The sequence below is a fragment of the Sarcophilus harrisii genome, chromosome 1 (genome assembly GCF_902635505.1).
Source record: "Sarcophilus harrisii chromosome 1, mSarHar1.11, whole genome shotgun sequence".
In the NCBI taxonomy this organism is placed as follows: Eukaryota; Metazoa; Chordata; class Mammalia; order Dasyuromorphia; family Dasyuridae; genus Sarcophilus; species Sarcophilus harrisii.
The window spans coordinates 155,065,103-155,086,957 of NC_045426.1; positions in this window are offsets into that span (position 1 = coordinate 155,065,103).

Sequence of the window (21,855 nt, forward strand, 5' to 3'; positions counted from 1 at the left end):
ATATATAATATATATGTGTGTGTGTATATATGTATAAAATATTTTTTCTGACCTCCATCCTAGAGAAGGCTACTTATCTAATAGTAGCTATCTCTAGGATGGGGGTCAGAAAAAATACTCATGTTAATTTTGCTATTTATTTGAAAGAATTATCAAGTTGTATATAGTAGATTTACAGTTTCATATTTAATAACCATTTTTGTACTATGTTATGGAAATGATTGTTTTATTCCATAAATTAAAAGTAAAATAAAATAAATACTTCACAGGAAATTCTGGGAAGATGGTGGAGTAGATGAGAAAGCTTCAAGCTTCCCTAAAACAGAACAAATTTGTGGTTGAGGGTGAACATAGACTGATGAAAAACAAGGAAGACTTGGAGCAAACAGGGGTACTCCTAGAATAACCCAAGAAGACCCAAAGAAAGATCCCAGGACTGGAATTAACCAGTGTGAAGTACAAGCACCTCCAATCTAGCTTTGCAAAAACACCAAGTTTGGGGCCCTGGAGCTAGCTGGCTTTGATTGGAGACTCAGCCTTAACTGCACTTTTCACACATAACATATAAATGATTTATTAATGTTGTGTTCCTTGGAATTAATCTTCAGTATTAGCTTTTATATGTTTAATTTTCTATTAAGTTCCAGTTTGGTTGAGACAAAATCCTGAAAATCTGTAAGTTTGTTGAATGTCCATTTTTTTCATTCAATATTATGAATAATTTTATTGGATATAATATTTTTTGGCTGCAGGTTTAGTTTTTTTATTGCTTGTATATATTATTCCAGACCTGTGTTTTTTGTTTTGTTTTGTTTGTTTGTTTGTTTGTTGTTGTTGTTGTTGTGGATTCGTGAGGAATTGGGGGTCTGAGTCCTGGAAATCTGAGGGAATCTCTGCTGATTAGAAACTCCAGACACTGCCTTAAGTGAGAAGGAACCAGTACATCAGAGGAGTGCAAAAGCAATGGGGCAGGGAAACTGTTGGCTATAGGCACTTACAAGAGGGTGAAGATTTTGGTTTGGGGTTTCAGATCAGGGGAGAGAACTGAAGTGAAGCTAAAGTATCATCCTTCCCCCCACAGTCCCAGGATTAGAAGTGCTTACACTAATAGTTCTTATATTTTAAAAAAATAATAATGAATAGGAAAAGAAGAAAGAACTCAACCATAGAAACTTACTATGGGAATCAGAAAGACCGGAGCTCATCTTCAGAGGAGGACAATGAAGTTTTTTTTAAAAAAAGCCTTTTCTACCCCAAAGAGTGATGTTAAATGGCTAGCTGCCCAGAAAGAATTTTTAGAACTCCAAAAAGACTTTTAAAATCAAAATAGAGAAATTTAGGAAAAACTAAAAAAATCATAAATAAGTAGATAAAAATCATCTAAGAAAAACAATAAGATTACAGGGAAAAGTTAACCAACTGGAAGGAAGGTACAAAGTTTTAAAGAAGAAAATAATTCTTTAAAAATTAGAAACAGGCAAAGGGAAACCAGTGAAGGTAAAAGAAATCAAGCAATAACATAATAAAATATAAAGAATGAAAAAATAGGATAGAATGTGAAACAATTTATAGGAAAAGATATAAATTTGAAGAACAGATCAAAAAGAAAATAAGAATAATTGAACTATCTGAAAGCTGTGATCAAAAAAGAAAATCTTGATACAATAATGCAAGAAATAATCAATGGAAATTGTTCTAGAATGCTAGAAGATGAGGAGAATGTAAAAATGGGAAAAAATTCACCAATCACCATCTCAAAGATATTCCTTGTAGAAAATACATAGGAATATTATTTGCCAAATTTTGAAATCTTCAGGTCAAAGAGAAAATTTTGCAAGAAACAAACAAAAATAATTCAACTATGCTGGAGCTATAATTTGAATTGTACAGGATTTACCAGCAGCCACAACAAAAAACCATTGGTCCTGGAATAAAATATACCAGCAATCAAAAGAACTAGACCTGCAGCCAAAAATATCATATCCAGCAAAATTATCCACAATATTGAATAAAAAAAATGGACATTCAATGAACTTGTTTAATTTTAGGTCTTTGTCTCAACCAAACCAGAATTTAATAGAAAAATTTAATATATGAGCCAATATCAAAGATTAATTTCAAGAAACATGGACAAATAATTTATATATTTTGTGTAAAAATGCATAGGACATATTTAAGACTGACATTAGTAATTGGGTAGCTCAAAAGAAAGATTGGGGTAGGCCTGAGTATAACCTGATTCTAAAAAAGCAATCCTTTCTAGAAAAAGATAAAAATAGTCATTATGTTATATAAATGAGAAAAGAGGAAGTACTGATATAGAGACATTAGAAGGAGAGGAGGGAATCATAATTTCAAAAATGTACTAACATTGGGAATAGATTAAATAGGCAACACTACAAATATATACCATGAAGGATATCACATCCTCCAAAATCCATATAGAAATAAGGGGGAGGCAGAGCCAAGATGGTGGAGAGGATACACATTTTTTTTCTTTTTCCTATTACCCTCACATTAATTACAAAACTAAGCCTCTGAATTAGTTCTGAACTGACAGAATCCATGAATATCAGGAGTGTAGCAGAAGATAATTTCAAAAATCTCCAGAAAAGGTCTGTTTTAGTCTGGTGCAGAAGGAGGTGGCTAGGCGCAGGCAGGCAGGCAGAGCACAGAGGCCAGCTCATGCTGTGTAGATATGGGGTAAGGTGCAGTCTCTGAGGGGTGGTGCAGACTCCACTTTGCAAAGAATCTATGAGGAAGAATCTACACCAGTGTTGGTCACTCTGACCTGATTGAAAGCCAGTAGATCAACTGAGAAGTTATAAAACATCTAACATAAACACAAAAGGTATATAGTGAACTTCTAAAAACCAGAATCTCATGCAACCTGGCCATGCCCATCAACCACCAGGAGTGAGTCAGCACTGATCCAGGAAAGCCGTGCCTGCTTTGCTGCTGCTTGTAAAGGAAGTTTGGAAAACCTCCTTTACCCTAAAAGCAGATCCTAATTTTTTTTAATGAGTAAAAAAGCAAAGAGAACTCTAACCATCGATAGTTACTATGGTTAAAGAGAAGAACAGATTTCAAATCCTGAGGACATAAAAGCAGGTTGTCTCCATTTGAGGTGGTATAACGAAGTCCCCACCACACAAGGCTCTTCTAGAATAAATTAAAAAGGATTTCAAAGGAGAGCTAGAAGAACAATAGGGAAAGAAAAGGATAACTTTGCAAGAGGATTTGGAAAAGGCATATAACTCATTTAAAAGATAGATTTGACAAAATAGAAAAAGAAAACAACTCCCTGAAAAACAGAATTTGTGAAATGGAAAAAGAAAATAACTCCTTAAAAAACAAAATTTGTGAATTTCCATATAGCAAAACTCAATTGGACAAATACAAAAAAAGTAAAAAATGAAGAAAATAATTCACTAAAAATCAGTATGGAACAAATGGAAATCAATGACTCAATGAGACATCAAGAATCAATCAAGCAAAACAAAAAAAAAAAAAAAAAAAGGAAAAAAATAGAAAAAAATGTATAATACCTACTTGGGAAAACAACTGACCTGGAAAATAGATCTAGCAGAGACAATCTAAGGATTACTGGACTCCCTGAACTCCATGATGAAAAAAGGAGTCTAGAAATTGTTTTTCAAGTAATCATCTTAAGAGAACTGCTCAAGGTCATAGAATCAGAAGGTAAAATAGCCATTTAAAGAATTCACCAAACACCTCCTGAAAGAGACCCCAAAATTAAAACCCCAAGGAATATTGTGGCTAAATTTCAGAACTATTGGACCAAGTTAAAAATATTACAAGCGGCCAGAAAAAAAAATTTAAATACTGAGGAGTCATAATTAGGATTACTCAGGTTCTAGCAGCTTACATCTTAATGGATCTAACGGCCTTGAATCTGATATTCTGAAAGGCAAAAGAACTTAGAATGCAGCCAAGCATAACTATCCTGCTAAATTGAGCATTTTCTTCCAGGGAAGAAGATGGGCATTCAATGAAACAGGTTAATTCCATTTAATTCTGATGAAAAGAACACAGCTAAACAAAAAAAAATTGATCTCCAAATATAGGACTCAAGAAAAACATAAGAAGTTAAAAAGAACTCTTGAGAATTGTATTTCTGTTATGAGTATACACAGAGAGTGCATGTATAATTTGATTTTACTGTTATAATACAAAAAAGGAATTAAAGGTGGAAGGGGGATGGTATAAGAAAAAGGGAAAAGTGGAAGTAAAAAGAGGGAAATTACATCTCATGAAGAGGCAAAGGAAATCTATTATATGTGAGGGAAAGAAGAGAGGGGGATGAACAGTGGGTAAATATTACTCTCATCAGATTTGGCTCAAAGAGAAAATATTAAATATATTTGGTTTACAGAGAAACTTCTCCCTCCTCATTGAAAAGTGGGAGGGGAAAGGCAAAAAAGGAAGGGGTAAGCTAAATAGAAGGGAATACAGAAATAGTAGGGGAAAGGTATAAGGAAGGGGGAGGGACTCAAAAGGGAAGGAAACTATATCTTGCTAAAGGGTACCATAGCTAATGAAGCAATATCAATACTAAATATATATGCACCAAGTGGTATAGCTTGGAAATTCCAAAAAAAGTTAAAAGAGATTCAAGAAGAAATAGACAGCAAAACTACAATAGAGGGAGAACTCAACCTTGCTCTCTCAGAACTAGATAAAACAAAACACAAAACAAATAAGAAAGAAGTTAAAGAATTAAATAGAATACCAGAAAATTTAGGTATGATAGATCTTTGGAGAAAAGTGAATGGAGACAGAAAGGAGTACACTTTCTTTTCAGCCGTTCATGGAACTTATGCAAAAACTGACCATATATTAGGACATAGAGACCTCAAAATCAAATGCAGAAAGGCAGAAATAGTAAATGCATTTTTCAGATCATGATGCAATAAAAATTACATTTAATAAAAAGCCAGGAGAAAATAGAAGAAAGAGTAATTGGAAACTAAATAATCTCACCCTAAAGAATGAATGGGTGAAACAGCAAATCATAGCAATCAATAAGCAAATATAAGAGCAAATCAAAATCCCCCAAATACCAAACTTGAAATTCTAAAAATAAAAGGAGAGATTAATAAAATTGAAAGTAAAAAAAAATATTGAATTAATAAATAAAACTAAGAGTTGGTTTAATGAAAAAACCAACCAAATAGATAAAACTTTAATTACAAAATGGAAAGATGAAAATCAAATTGTTAGTCTTAAAAAGGAAAGGGGAGAACTTTCCACCAATGAAGAGGAAATTAGAGCAATAATTAGGAATTACTTTGCCCAACTCTATGCCAATAAATTTGATGACCTAAGTGAAATGGAGGAATACCGAAAATATAGGCTTCCCAGATTAACAGAGGAGGAAGTAAATTGCTTAAATAGTCTCATTTTAGAAAAAGAAATAGAACAAGTTATTAATCAACTCCATAAGAAAAAAATTCCCAGGATCAGATGGATTTACATGTGAATTCTACCAAATATTTAAAGAACAATTAACTCCAATCTATATAGACTATTTGAAAAAATAGGGTATGAAGGACTCCTACCAAATTCCTTTTATGGCACAGACATGGTATATACATAAACCAGGTAGAATGAAAACAAAGAAAGAAAATTATAGACCAATCTCCCTAATGAATATTGATGTAAAAATATTAAATAAAATATTAGCAAAGAGATTACAGAAAACCATCTCCTAGATAATACACCATGACCCTGTAGCACTTATACCAGGGCTGGTTCAATATTAGGAAAACTCTTAGCATAATTGACTATATCAGTAATCAAATTAACAAACTACATGATTATCTCAATAGATGCATTAAAAAGTATTTGATAAAATCCAACACCCATTCCTATTAAAAACACTAGAGAGTATAGGAATAAATAGACTTTTCCTTAAAATAGTCAATAGCATCTATGTAAACTCATCAGTAAGCATCATATGTTTTTTTTTTTTTTTTTTTAATTTAATAGCCTTTTATTTACAGGATATATACATGGGTAACTTTACAGCATTAACAATTGCCAAACCTCTTGTTCCAATTTTTCACCTCTTACCCCCCCCCCTCCCCTAAATGGCAGGATGACCAGTAGATGTTAAATATATTAAAATATAACTTAGATACATAATAAGTATACATGACCAAAACATTATTTTGCTGTACAAAAAGAATCAGACTCTGAATTATTGTACAATTAGCTTGTGAAGGAAATCAAAAATGCAGGTGGGCATAAATATAGGGATTGGGAATTCAATGTAATGGTTTTTAGTCATCCCCCAGAGTTCTTTTTCTGGGTATAGCTAGTTCAGTTCATTACTGCTCCATTAGAAATGATTTGGTTGATCTTGTTGCTGAGGATGGCCTGATCCATCAGAACTGGTCATCATCTAGTATTGTTGTTGAAGTATATAATGATCTCCTGGTCCTGCTCATTTCACTCAGCATCAGTTCGTGTAAGTCTCTCCAGGCCTTTCTGAAATCATCCTGTTGGTCATTTCTTAAGAACAGTAATATTCCATAATTTTCATATACCACAATTTATTCAGCTATTCTCCAACTGATGGACATCCATTCAGTTTCCAGTTTCTAGCCACTACAAAAGGGCTGCCACAAACATTCGTGCACATACAGGTCCCTTTCCCTTCTTTATAATCTCTTTGGGATATAATCCCAGTAGTAACACTATGGATCAAAGGGTATGCACAGTTTGATAACTTTTTGAGCATAGTTCCAAACTACTCTCCAAAATGGTTGGATTCGTTCACAACTCCACCAACAATGAATCAATGTCCCAGTTTTCCACATCCCTCCAACAATCATCATTATTTTTCCTGTCATTTTAGCCAATCTGACAGGTGTGTAGTGGTATCTTAGAGTTGTCTTAATTTGCATTTCTCTGATTAATAATGACTTGGAGCATCTTTTCATATGACTAGAAATAGTTTCAATTTCTTCATCTGAGAATTGTCTGTTCATATCCTTTGACCATTTTTCAATTGAGAATGGCTTGATTTTTTTATAAATTAGAGTTAATTCTCTATATATTTTGGAAATGAGGCCTTTATCAGAACTTTTGACTGTAAAAATATTTTCCCAGTTTATTGCTTCCCTTCTAATCTTGTCTGCATTAGATTTGTTTGTACAAAAACTTTTCAGTTTGGTATAATCAAAATTTTCTATTTTGTGGTCAGTAATGATCTCTAGTTCTGCTTTGGTCATAAAGACCTTCCCCTTCCACAGGTCTGAGATGTAAACTATCCTATGTTCCTCTAATTTATTAATGATTTCATTCTTTATGCCTAGGTCATGAACCCATTTTGACCTTATCTTGGTGTACAGCGTTAAGTATGGATCAATGCCTAGTTTCTAGTAAGCATCATATGTAATGGGGAAAAACTGGAACCATTCCCAAGAAGATCAGGAGTGAAACAAGATGGTCCACTATCACCATTACTATTCAATATTGTATTAGAAATGCTAGCTTTGGCAATAAGAGTCGAGAAAGACATTAAAGGAATTAGAGTAGGTAATGAGGAAACCAAATTATCACCCTTTGTAGATAATATGATGGTATACTTAGAGAAACCCAGAGAATCATCTAAAAAGCTATTAGAAACAATCCACAATTCTAGCAAAGTTGCAGAATACAAAATATATCCTCATAAATCACCAGCATTTTATACACTAACAAAATCCAACAGCAAGAGATACAAAGATAAATTCCATCTAAAATAACTGTCAATAGTATAAAATATTTGGGAATCTATCTGCCAAGGGAAAGTGAGGAACTATGTGAACAAAACTACAAAACACTTTCTACACAAATAAGATCAGATCTAAACAATTGGAAAAATATCAAGTGTTCTTGCATAGATCAAGTGAATATAATAAAGATGACAATACCATCTAAACTAATCTACTTATTTAGTGCTATACCAATCAAACTCCCAAGACACTATTTTACTGACCTAGAAAAAATAATAACAAAAATCATTTGGAAGAACAAAAGGTCAAGAATTTCAAGGGAACTAATGAAAAAAAAAAACCAAATGAAGGTGACCTAGCTGTACCAGATCTAAAACTATGTTATAAAGCAACAGTCATCAAAAACCATTTGGTACTGGCTAAGAAAAAGAGTAGTTGATCAGTGGAATAGGTTCAAATTTATAAGTAATCAAGCCATTCTCCAATTGATAAATGGTCAAAAGATATGAACAGACAATTTTCAGATGAAGAAATTGAAACTATTTCTAGTCATATGAAAAGATGCTCCAAATCACTATTGATCAGAGAAATGCAACTTAAGGCAACTCTGAGATATCACTACACACCTCTCAGATTGGCTAAAATGATAGGAAAAGATAACAATGAAAGTTGGAAGGGATGTGATACATTGTTGGTGGAATTGTGAATGAATCCAACCATTTTGGAGAACAATTTGGAGCTATGATCAAAAAGTTATCAAACTGTGCATACCCTTTGACCCAGCTATGTTACTACTGGGCTTATATCCTAAAAAGATCTTTAAGGAGGGAAAGGTACCCACATGTGCAAAAATATTTGTCGCAGCCTTCTTTGTAGCGTCTAGAAACTGGAAACTGAATAGATGCCCATCAGTTGGAGAATGGCTGAATAAATTATGGTATGTGAATGTTATAGAATAATATTGTTCTGTAAGAAACGACCTAACAGGATGATTTCAGAGAGGCCTGGAGTGACTTACTTGAATTGATGCCAGGTGAAATGAGTATAATCAGGAGATCATTATACACGGCAACAACAGGACTATATGATGATCAGTTCACATGGACATGGCTCTCTTTAACAATGAGATGATTCAAACCAGTTCCAATTGTTCAGTAATGAAGAGAGTCATCTACACCCAGAGAGAGAACCGTGGGAACAGAATGTGAAGCACAACATAGCATTTTTACACTTTCTGTTATTGTTTCCTTACATTTTTGTTTTCATTCTTATGTTTTTTCCTTCTTTCTAGATCCAATTTTTATTTTACAGCATATTAATGTGTATACATATTAAATATATATATATATACATATATTGGACTTAACATATATTTTAACATATTTAACATGTATTGGACTATCTGCCATCGAGGGGAGGAGGTGGGGGAAAGGAGGGGAAAATTTGGAATAGAAAGTTTTGCACGGGTCAATGTTGAAAAATTACCCATATATATGATTTGTAAATAAAAAGCTATAACAATAAAAAAGAAAAAAGAAATTGGCTCCAAATTTTACACATGAGTCTCCATTAAAGATAACCAGACTATTACATAATTGGCAATGGATTCTTGAAGAGAAGGTTTCTAAAGTTCCTCTTAAAGGACCAATGATCTTTACAGATGCATTCAAACATAACATTTGTGCTGTATACTCTAGTGATTTAATCATAAAGAGAATAGTAAGAACTCATTTTCAGTCCACTCAGCAGAATGAATTGTATGCAATCATTCTAGCTCTTACTGATTATCCAGGAGATATAAATATAATATCTGATTTGGCCTGTTTAGTAGGTGTGGTAGAAAGAATTGCCACAACCAAATAAAATTTGTATCCTCTAATATATATCAGCTCTTTAAGGAACTTCAAGAGCAAGTGAGAAAGCACTATATAAAATTTATATCTTGCATGTCCACTCTCATAGTAGACTTCCAGGCCCTATTTTTGATGGTAATTCAAGGGCAGATAGCCTTCTAACCATGTTGGCCAATGCTCCTTTGTGATGACCATGCTAGCACCCAGAACACCCCAGAATCAGCCAGAGTCAGGATAAGCAAAAGTCCTTAGTCTTTATTCTTGGTCTTTAGACGCAGGATTGAACAAGATGGAAGCAAAATCTCTGCGACCACCTTCTCCCTTGTCTACCGCAAAAAGTATGTCTCTGGCTAGTCTTACTCCACCCCCTAGTACCTCCTACAATCCTCTGTATACACTAATTATTGAGCCAGCACAGGATAGTGGGAAGGACCATTTTCCAAGCATATGCCCATAGAGTATTGTCCAATCAGTAATTAGCCCTAAGTATTTGAACCAACCTCAGTGCAATGACTCAAGAGTTTCAGCCCTCTACACTCCTTTATTTCAGGAAGCCCAAGAATCTCATTTTAAATATCATCAGGCTGCTTGAGCTTTACATTTATAATTTGGAATAACAAGAGAGGAAGCTAAGAGCATAGTAAAAGCCTGTACAGCTTGCCTTCCTTTCCATGCTCCTACCCTCCCTCCAGGGAAGAACCCTCATGGTTTGAGACCCAATTAAATTTGGCAAATGGATGTGACCCATTATAAATCTTTTGGTTGTCTGTCTTTTATACATGTTGTGGTAGACACTTTTTCAGGATTCACTTTTGCAATACCAGCAGCAAAAGAGACAACCCAAGTGGTCACTGAATTCCTTATCCAAGCATTTGCAATTATGGGTGTGCCACAAGCAAGAAAAACAGATAATGGACCTGCATATATTTCTAAACATTTTGCACACTTTTGTGCACAGTATAAGATTTTACACACCACTGGCATACCTTTTAATCCTCAAGGACAGGCAATAGTAGAGAGGAGAAACAGAGACAGTAAGACACTCCTCCAAAAACAAAAGAAAGGGGGAGCCACAGGTAATCCTAGAGAACTTCTAAATCTAGCTCTTTATACTATTAACTTCTTGAATTTTGACAAAGATGCACTGGCTCCGGCCGACAGTTTTATAACCCACCCGAAGAGCAGCTCCACTATCTTTAGATAATTGCCAGGTGATCTGTAGAGACCCAGAAAGTGGTGAATGGAAGGGACCAGATAGGTTAACTGCTTGGGGGAGAGGGTTTGCTTGTATCTCCACAGATGGAGAAGGAATCAGATGGGTGCCAACGAGCGTTATTTGCCTTGTCCATCAGATAGAGATGGAACAGATCCTTGAAATGAAGAAGACCACCACTGAAAGAGCCTGGCAATTATGGTGTTTGATTCATGGACATCAAAAATTGTTGGACTTCAAACCCTCAGGAATCATTGGAATCCCTGACACATGAAAAGATTGTTGTAAGACTACAAAACCCTCTGGAATCACTGGATTCTCTGAGACATGATAAGACTGTTGTATCACTTCAAAGCCCTCAGGAATCATTGGATTTTCTGAGAAATGATAAGACTGTTGCAGGACTTCAAAATTTGTTGGAATCATTAGATTCCCTAACACATAAAAAGACTGTTGCAGGACTTCAAAAACTTCTGAGAATCATTGGATTCCCTGACATGTGATGCAATGGACAATAGATTGGTTTCAGACTATCTCTTGGCTATTGAAGGAGGCATGTGTGTGATTGTTATTTACATACCCTCCTTCTAGGACTTCTGGAAATCTTTTACACCATGTTCATTCATATTGTTTGTTATATCACTACTTGTGTGTACAATTCATGTTTGTTACACCACATTGAGCCTGCACCAGCTATGGGGAAGAGTCATCACTAATAGCCTGTGAGTTATTGCTATAGGCTTGTGTAATACCTCCCATGCTGATGGGTTTGTGCATACCTGTTTCTAATAAGACCCTTCAGCCCAGAAACCCACTAGCAATCCCCACTTCCCTTTGGTGCTTTTCATCTCCCTTCCTGAGATGTCAGGGAAGGTGTGATCATCTCCTTTTTAGTGCTTTTATCTCTCTTCCTGAGAAATCAGGGGGAGGGCGTGATCACCTCCTTTTAGATGTTTTCACCTCCTTTCCTGAGAAGTCATGGAGGGTATGATCACTTTTTTGGGGGGGTTCTCACCTCCCTGAGAAGTCAGGGATGGCTTGACCACCTGTGTTCTAAAACAAAAGAAAGCGGGAGATGTAAAGACTGAAACTCTTGAGTTGAGGCACTGAGATCAGACAACCGAGCACTTAAGGTTAATTATCAATTGGACAATACTTTATTAGCATATGCTTGGAAAATGGTCCTTCCCACTATTCTGTGCTGGCTCAATAACTGTAGGAGGGACTAGGGGGTGGAGTAAGACTAGCTAGAGTCACTTTTTGGGTGGGAGACAAAGAGGAGAGGTTGTGGAGGTCCTGCATCCATCCAATTCACTCCTACCCATAAAGACCAAGTACTTTTGCTTATCCTGACTCCAGATGACTCTATGGTATCAAGGGTACTAACTCAGTCTTTGCAGAAGCAAAGAAAAGATGGACACTCATGAATATAATTTTTTCTATTATATATGCTTTCTTGAAATGGAAAATTATTGTTGTATATATTGAATGCTCTCTGATGTTCCGCTGGGCACACAACAATGTTTTGGTTTTTTATTTTCCTTTTCTGTCTTTTATATTCTATTTTGTTGTTTCTTATTCTGTATTTAGTTCAAGGAATAAGTTTTTAAAAAAATACTTCATACAAGAAAAACCAAGTAGATGAAGATTGCCTATTACCCAAAAAACAGCATGCATCTGAATGGGCTGTCCATTAAACTAATCCAACATACACCTCATAGTAAATTTGTAATTTATTCCTTTTCATCTGTTAGAAGCTGATTTTTTGTGTGGAGTGTAGACTGGAGGAAAAATTCAGAATACTGTAATTTAATATATGTCCCCAAGATGGCAGTACAGTAATGCTTTATGGTATCATGTTTCCCTAAATGGTTAGCATTCTTTACTATACAAGCTATTGAAGACAAAGCTTCAGATATGAGATAATTAAGAAAACCACAATCATTAAAATTATCTATTTTTCCTATTTTTTCTCATGGTATAAACATTGATGTTTTTTGTTATTTTATTACATTGATTTCTGGATGCTTATCTTTTCCACTTTCCTACCCATGGAGCTATTTATTTGAAAAAGAAAGAAGGGGAGAAAGCAGTTTATACAAACTAACAAAAACATTGACTGCATCTGACAATATATAGTACATTCATACTTTCTCACATCTTCAATGAAGGGAGGCACAGTTTCTCAACTCTTCTCTGGGACCAATTTTGATCATTATCACTTGATAGTATTCAGTTTGATTTTTTTGTCCTTCCCTTTTTCATTACAACATTGTTAACATTATTCATATTGTTTTTCTTTTCTATTTAGTATATTTTGCATCAGTTCTTTGTCTTTCTGAATTCTTCATGATTTCTGTGGCAAAATAATATTTAATTATATTTGTATATAATTCCCTCGTTAATGGTATCTGAGTTTTTGTTTCTGGGTCTTTGCTGCTACAAAAACAATGCCTTTTTGTTATACTTTTTAAAGTACTTTGATGTGTGTAGGAAGTTTTTTTTTTTTTAACTTCCTTGGGCCACATGCCTAACAGTAGAATTTCTGGGTCAAAAAATATGGACATTTTAGTGATTAAAAAAAAAGTCATCAAATATAATTCCCTTTTTTTTTTCAGAATTAGATAATTTCATTGTTCCACTAGCAACGAATGTGTCTATATTTAATCCTTCCAACTCTGACTATTTCTATTTTGGGTCCTCTTTGCAAATTTGCTAGATGTGAAATAAGAACTCAGAGATTTTTAGATTTGCATTTCTCTTATTAGTAATCTAGAAGAATTATTCACATAGTAGTTAAAATTTAATTTTTTTTGAAACAACAGCTTTCCCCACACATGCCCTCTCTTTACCTGTTCTTTCTATTTTGGAAATTGTGAGTGAACATGAATCTGACATCCATAATAAAATCCATTGTTTAAAGGAATGAAGGGACGACTGTGCCTTTCACATAGTAGCCACTTAGTAGATGTTTGTTGTACTACATTTACTGATTTGAGTAGAACATATAGTCTTGTGAAGAAATGGTAACCACTTAACATGTTCAATATGCCCTCTTTGTGTATAACAAAATAGGAACAGTTTCTCAAAGCCCATATAAAATTAGTTTGGTACAAATGAGAACAACTCAGGCACTGAGAGAATAACTAAATTTGTCCAAAGGAAAGTTAATAGGAAGGCCAGGAATAAAACCCAGGCCTCTTGATTTCAAGTCATGACTAGATTTCCATAATAAGGAAGTCCACATTTCTTGAATATGATAGGTTCCTTCCTGATGAGTTGTCCTGGTATTTCATTTTACTACCAGTATGATCTTGGAAAAATCTCTTTTAATTCTCAAAACTTCCTTTTCTTTATATATAATGTGAGATAGTTGGAAATTGTGACTTCTGAAGTCCTTTCATACTTTAATCCATGGATCCTATAATCAGATGACTGCTAGAAGTTTAAGGGTGTGTACACTTGAAAATACTAATGTAAATTTTCCTTTCTCAACCCCTTTTCCTGAATCCTGAGACCAGGAATTGCTGGTCTAGAAAGTCCAGTGCCTTACTAACTACATGGTAAGTGCCTAATAAAAGCTCTATAATACAATAATGAGCTCAAAATGAATGTGACCTAAGTAGTAAATATCATACCATAAAAAATAGAAGAGAAACAAAGCATCTATCACAACTTTGCCTAGCACTTAAATTCCTAACAAAACAAAGTACAAAAGCAATTTTAAAATATAATATTGATAATTTTGCTTACATGAAATTTAAAAGCTTTTGTATGAAAAATTAAACTAACCAGGATAGTAATGAAAACAATTGACTAAAAGAAACTTAATGTCAAGTATCTCTGATAAACATCTGATAATTAAGGTATATAGATGATTAAGAAAACTATATAAGACCAAAAGTCATTCTTCAGTAGATAACTAGTCAAAAGATGTAGATAGTTATTTAGAAAGAAAAACCTAAAACATAAATAATAATGAAAGAATGGTTCACTGAGAAATAAGAAAAATGCAAATCTAAACAATTTTGAAGGAATTTCACCTCCTACTCAGATAATTGTCAAGATCACAAAACAAACATTTATTAAGTGACTACTATTTGTCAGGCAATGTGCTAAGTACTTTACAAATGTTATTTCATTTGATCCTTACAATCCTGGGAGATAGATGCTATTATTGCTGTTTTACAGGTAAGGAAATTGAGGCAAATAGAAATTACGTTTGCCTGGGGTCGCATAGTTAATAAAAGTCTCAGACCAGATTTAAACCATTTTTTTTTAACTACAAGTTTACTGTTCTATTTTGTGTACCAGTTAGCTGCAGATGGTAACTGTCAGTGTTGGAGGAGTTAAGGAAAGATTGGCATAAAAATTTACAAATGTTGGTAGAATTGTAAAATGATCTTATTCTTCTGGAAAATAATTTGGATGTGTGCAAGACTGTATCTGGTCTTTATGCCAGTAGCCGAGGTCTCTATGCTATAGATACCGTTTACCAGAGAATCATAATAATTTAGATTTTGAAGAAATCTAAGATTTCTTCTTCTAAGAAGAAATCTTCAATCCAAGAAATGTTTGTCTATTATGTGCAATGGACTATGCTAGATGTTAAAACATTTGCAAATTTTGCAAAGACTCAACCCCTATCCTTATGAATTTACTGTTTAGTAAAGGAATTTTCTATATACATAGAAAACTATCTTATGAAACAATATTTGAAAAACAAAATATCACTCCAAAGTGAGATTCGGGATCAGGGAAGCAAGCTTTCATGAAGGAAGTGACATCAGTGAGAGGCATTCTACTTCACAAGACAGTTTATTCTATATTCGGATACTTCTAACTAGCAAAAAATTCTTGCTTACATTGAGCTGACACCTCTCTATAACTTGCAACTTCTGAAATCATTGATATTACAACTGCCTTTCTGGAGTCATATGGACTAAAATTAACTCCCCTTCCATTTAACATCTGCCTTATTCTGAGCATTATTACTGTGTTGTATGGGGAAACATTCCTCCCAGCTTATTATCATCCACATATTTCACAAATCTTCTTTCTATACTTTTATACAAGTCATTGATAAAAAATTTTGAAGAAGACAGGATCAGTAGCACAATGGTATGGTAGGACGCTAACCCTCTTACTCTAGTAGGACCCAAACATTTAATACATGCTTTACAAGAAGCATTTAAAATAGCATTGGACAAGAGGGCAGGATAATGGGATAGCCTGAGTGACTGACTGATAGATTATAGAGAAATAGACACAGATATGAAAAGATGATAGATTCACCAATAGATATAGATAGATAAATGAGAGAGACACAGAGAAACAAAGAGAGAAATATTAGATTATGGGTAGATAGATGCATAGATGACAGATATAGAAAGAGAGATGATATAAATAGCTCAATAGATAACTGATTGATAGATAATAGATGAGAGATGATAGATTAGTTGATGGATGATAAATATATGTATGTAGATGATACATGGGCATAAAGTATATATTAGATACTTACTATGTACTAGGCAATGTGCTAAGTGCTGGAGATATAAATAAGAGCAAACAAGTAATCCTCCACCCTCAAGAAACTTACATTATCATGGGAAGAAAACAGATGGAGAACTAGAGTGATGAGGATGATATCAGGAGTGTAAACAGCATGGTGAAGAGGCTGCTCCAAGTAATATCATATATAGAATCATAGGACTTGAACCAGAAAGTTTGGGAAATAATTTCATCCAAGCCTATTCTTTTATAGAGTATGAAGACCACGTTAGCACCCTGGATGCCTTAGAATCAGCCGGAGTCAGAATAAGCAAAAGTCCTTGGTCTTTATTCTTTGTCTTTAGAGGTAGGATTGAATTGAATGGAAGCAGAATCTCTGCGACCTTCCTTCTTCGTCTGCTACCCAGAAGTGACCCTGGCTAGTCTTACTCCACCCCAAGTCCCTCCTACACTTCTCTGTATATACCAATTATCGAGACAGAACAGGATAGTGGGAAGGGCCATTTTCCAAGCATATGCTAAGAGAGTATTGTCCAATCCGTAGTTAGCCTTAAGTGCTTGATTGTCCAACCTCAGTGTATGAACTCAAGAGTTTTAGCCCTTTACAATAGAGCGGTAAATGGTGGTCAGTAGAGGTTGAGTGATGTATTTTGGGGGCTCTGAAGCTAGCTCTTTTCACTGAGCTTAGGATTTGTATCCTAATTCCTATCCTTTTTAGCTGAGGGAACATAGATACCTGAAATATTCTGAAAAAAAAGGAAATAACACATGAACTATCTACCTCATAAGAATGTAAAGAGTTGTAAAGAGGGTACTTTGTCACCCTAAAAGTGCTATATGGGATGTTCCAAAAGTCTTAGTGCAACTTTTAAGCACTAACTTAAAATTAAAAATGGGAGCTATTAAGGTCAATGAATCAAATTTCTTTCTGTCTGTCTTTTTCTTTCTTTCTAGATGAGAGAGTCCAGCAAATTTGTGATTTTGAAAATAAAGGAAACTGGAAACTCTATACTTTGACAGTTGTCTAGGTCAGTGTACAGAATTTGCTGGTGGTCACATAGTTAAGAGATATTAGAAGAAAAACTTAAATCCAGAGCTAGCCCTCCGTCCTCTAGGCTGAGCTACTTGTCTTAAGTCAGTAGTCAAATATAATTAGTGGAACTGGTTTTTTTATCATTCAAAAGAGACCACTTCCTGGAGCCCTTTGATCATCTCCAATTATTGTACCAATATAGGTGCAGCATATTTACCACATCTGTAGTAGAGGATGAAGAGTTATGGAAATTTTACTAAGAATTCAAGAATACCATCCATATTAATCATATGCTTTGATACTCAATTATAGTGTGCTTTGTAGAGCCCCACATTGGGCCTCCAAAATGTACCAACCAGACTAGCTCTCTGGAGGATCTCAGGACCAACCCGAGTCCTTGGTCTTAGAGGAGGAGTGATGAGGAAGGGCCCCTCATGGATGGTCAAATATGGAGTCCCTTTATTTCTAGTTCTTTCAGCCTTAAGTACCTTAGCACAATTACATCACCATAGCACACTGAGCATGTGCTAACTATAGTACTCTGCTATTAATATGTAAATGTATCCTTACTGCAAATATCTCTGCTTCAAGTAAAACACAGGTTGTCACACCCCCCAACTTCTCAGGAAGGCTGAGACACCCCCAAGGGGAGAAAGAGTCGAGCCAGACATTTTCAGCAGATTCCCTCTGGGCTGAATGGTCTTGTACATCATCGAGAGTTCTCCCACTGTCTGTGGCCCTCTACACTCAATACCTTCAATGCAAAGATGAAAATAGGTAATAATGGCAAGAAATATATTGGAAAACAGGGATCAAAAACAAGTATCCAAAGACTTTTAGGCTATATTGGAAACCTTATGCCTTTACATCATGAATACTTTTGTCAAAAAAAGTATAAGTCATGGTGATCACTGAATAGCATCAAACATTTATGAAAAGCTAATTGTCTTTTAAATCTTAAACTAATGTTTTTACAGGAAAAGTATTGTTATTTTATATGGAAATCATATCTCAATCAACTGACTGTGTACACTATCAATTTCTATTACTTAAATATCAGAATTAATATAGAAGATTATGCAAAAGTAGAGTACATAATTGAAATAACTCAATGTGGATGTATTTAAATAAATTATTGATAAATCAAATGGGAAAAGAACAGTAAAAATGACATTGATACCAATGACAATAATATAGATCAATTATGATTACAAGGGGCCAAAAGAGCTTAAAAAGCATTTCAGTCAACAAATTTTTGATTTACTTGCAAAACAACGAGTGTAGGGAGCAAAGAAGCTAGGTAACCCAGCTTAAAATAGAATAGAAAGACTTTTGTAAAATCTCATCAAGAAGGCTGGTGGGATAATTACAACCTAGTCACCTTATAAAACAAAAAGAAACTGTGGAGGGTAAAACCAGTTTATGGAAATGTTAGCAGGAGGTCCGACTAAGCAATAATCCCAAGGGCTTTTAAGGATAAAAATGGATAGAGGGCAAGAAATGAAAGGAAAAAATGGGGGGAAAATCAGAAAAGATTTTTATTAAAGCCCTTTATGACCCGGCTCCTGCCTATCTTTCCAGTCTTCTTATACTTTCCTCTCTGACATATGCTCTTTGATCCAGTGACACTGGTCTTCTGCCTGCTCCACAAACAAAACCTCCATCTTTTAGATCTGGACATTTTCTCTATGTCTGAAACATTCTTCCTCCTCTCCTTTATCTACTGACCAACCTTGCTTCTTGTAAGTCCTTAATAAACTCCCTTCTTTTTTATTGGAAGATTTTTCCAACCCTCTTAATTTTCATATCTTCCCTTGTAAAATTATCTTCTATTTATCTTGTATTTAGCTTGCTTTGTATATATCTATCCATTAGATTATAAGGCTCTTGAGGATAGGGGACTGTCTTTTCCTTCTTCCTGTATTTCCAGTGATTAATACAGAGACTGGCACATAGTAGATGCTTAATCATTTGTTATAAGTTGATTAATTAGAAATTTCCACCATCAAAGAAAATAATCACTTCATTTGTACTCTAACATTACAGTCCTGTATGTCTATTTTGAAGAAATAGAAACAGTACTACCAAGAATAAAAATGGAAGATTAGACAAGGTGTCTGAAGAAAGGGAAGATACCAAAGGCATGGAAAAAATTCATACTTTCATATCCCTTTAAAGGAAATAAAGAGATAAATAACTGCTAATTATTCATATATTTATTTTCCCATTTATATGAATTGATATAATTATAAGTTAAAAGCATCCTCAATGAGACTATCGGGAGCAAAGAAAAAGAATTTTGCAAGAGGTTTTCTACAGTGGACATCTTGGCTCTCATGTTACTTTATGAAAGAAGTATAGAATATAAACATTTGATAAAGTAGCACATTAAAAACTTCTTTTCCAGGAAAAAGTTCTCTCATCTATATTTCAAAATCATGTAAAGGTTCTTGAAACATACAATTGAGATAATGCTATTCAGCACCCTTCTGATCATAAACATCAAGTAAAATATAAAATAGATATGTTCTTGCCAAAGGTATCTATAACTGGTATGGAGAACCAATGCAAGAGGGACTTCTACATCATGACATCCTCTAGGTGTTCCTGTGTTATGAATGGAATTGTACTGATCACATCAAGCTCAGGAAAATTGTACAGTCTTTTGGAAGAGACCTTCAAGAACTCAAAAAAATGTTTTGACCCTCTATAAGAAAAGACAGAGTAGATGAACAAAGTCTATTCATGGTATTCAATTATATGGATAACATTAAAGTTGTTTAAAGTGTGTATGTTTTGATTATATAGTATAAATAGACAATGTACTGTACTTAGATTTTTTGGGGGGTGAGGCAATTGGGGTTAAATGACTTACCCAGGATCACTTAGCTAGTTCATATTAAATAACTGACTGCATTTGAATTCAGATCCTCCTGACTATAAAACTGGTATTCTCTTTATTGTGCCATCTAGCTGCCCTGATACCTAAAATTTAACAGAGAGAAAAGGATGAATTCCTTTTAGGAAATTGCAAAGCTCCTTTAATGATCCTAAACTACTTCCATCTTTTTAATAACAATATTTAACATTGTTGTTATATCACTGTGAGATGCGGAACCCATTAGTCTCCAAAGAATTGAAAGTGAATGTAACAGAGGATAAGGGAACTTAGGTAGTGGGTAAGGTGCCAGACTGAAATCAAGGAAACTTATCTACCTGAGTTAAAATATAGCTTCAGACACTTATTGGTGGGTGAACCTAGACAAACACTTAACCCCGATTACCTCATTTTTCTCATCTGTAAAATAAGCTGGAGAAGGAAATGGCAAACCATTTCAGTATCTTTGCCAAGAAAACTCTAAATGGGATCACAAAGAATCAGACATGAATGAAATGACTGAACAGACAATATAACAGAAGACAGTGGAGATATCTGTGGTAGGTATGATTGGATTGGGACAGATAACAAGGAACTTCAAAGAAGAAAAAGAAGAGAAGATGTCATTAGAGAAATGTAAGACAGAAAAAGAAGGGCCCATTACTTGACAAAACTTTTTCTGATTCACTTAGCTGTTAGTGGACTTCTTCCTCAAATTACTTTGTGAAGCATATACAGTCTCCAAGCTCCTTCGCCCAAACCCATCTTATATTGACTGGATTGAATTCTCAGAGTACTGTTGTTGTTTAACCCTTCTGGGTTGTAAAGATAATGCAGAGGATTTATTATAAATCCATATATTAAAATATATTAGATAATATTGATTATATAATAGTAATTATAATATATTATATTAATATATAATATATTACAAATCCAGAGGGTGTTTTAATGCTAACCAGTGTTTTGTGTATTTCCCCAGCATTAATTCCCAGGCACCATTTCCCTAATATCGGTTAACATATGGTTATCTCTTTGATGTCAATTAACCAATTAATATTAATTAACTTTGATAGAAAGTCAAACTGAACTATAAAAATCTTCCTCCAATTTAGGGTTGGGATAGGGTTTACAGTTGGTCTGATCCTCCAATTTAGGGTATACAAAGGGTTTACAAAGGGTGTATAGCTCTTTGGACATAGTTCCAAATTGCTCTTCAGAATGGTTGGGTAGGTTCACAACTCCATCAACAATGCATTTGTTTCTAATTTCCCCACATTCCCTCCAAACTTCAACATTTTCCTTTTTTGTCATTACTCTTATAATTGTGAGGTGGTACCAGTTGTTTTAATTTTCAATTTTCTGATCATTAGTGATTCAGAGCATATGATTATAGATAGCTTGGATTTCATTGTCTGAAAACTGCCTATTTATATTCTCTATTTATCAATTAGGGAATGACTTGTATTTTTTATAAGTTCAACTCAGTTCTCTATATATTTGAGAAATAAGGTCTTTATCAGAGATACTTACTGCAACCCCCCCCCAGTTTTTTTATTTTTCTTATAATTTTGGTTGCATTGGTTTTTTTTGTGCAAGAATATTTTAAAATTATATAA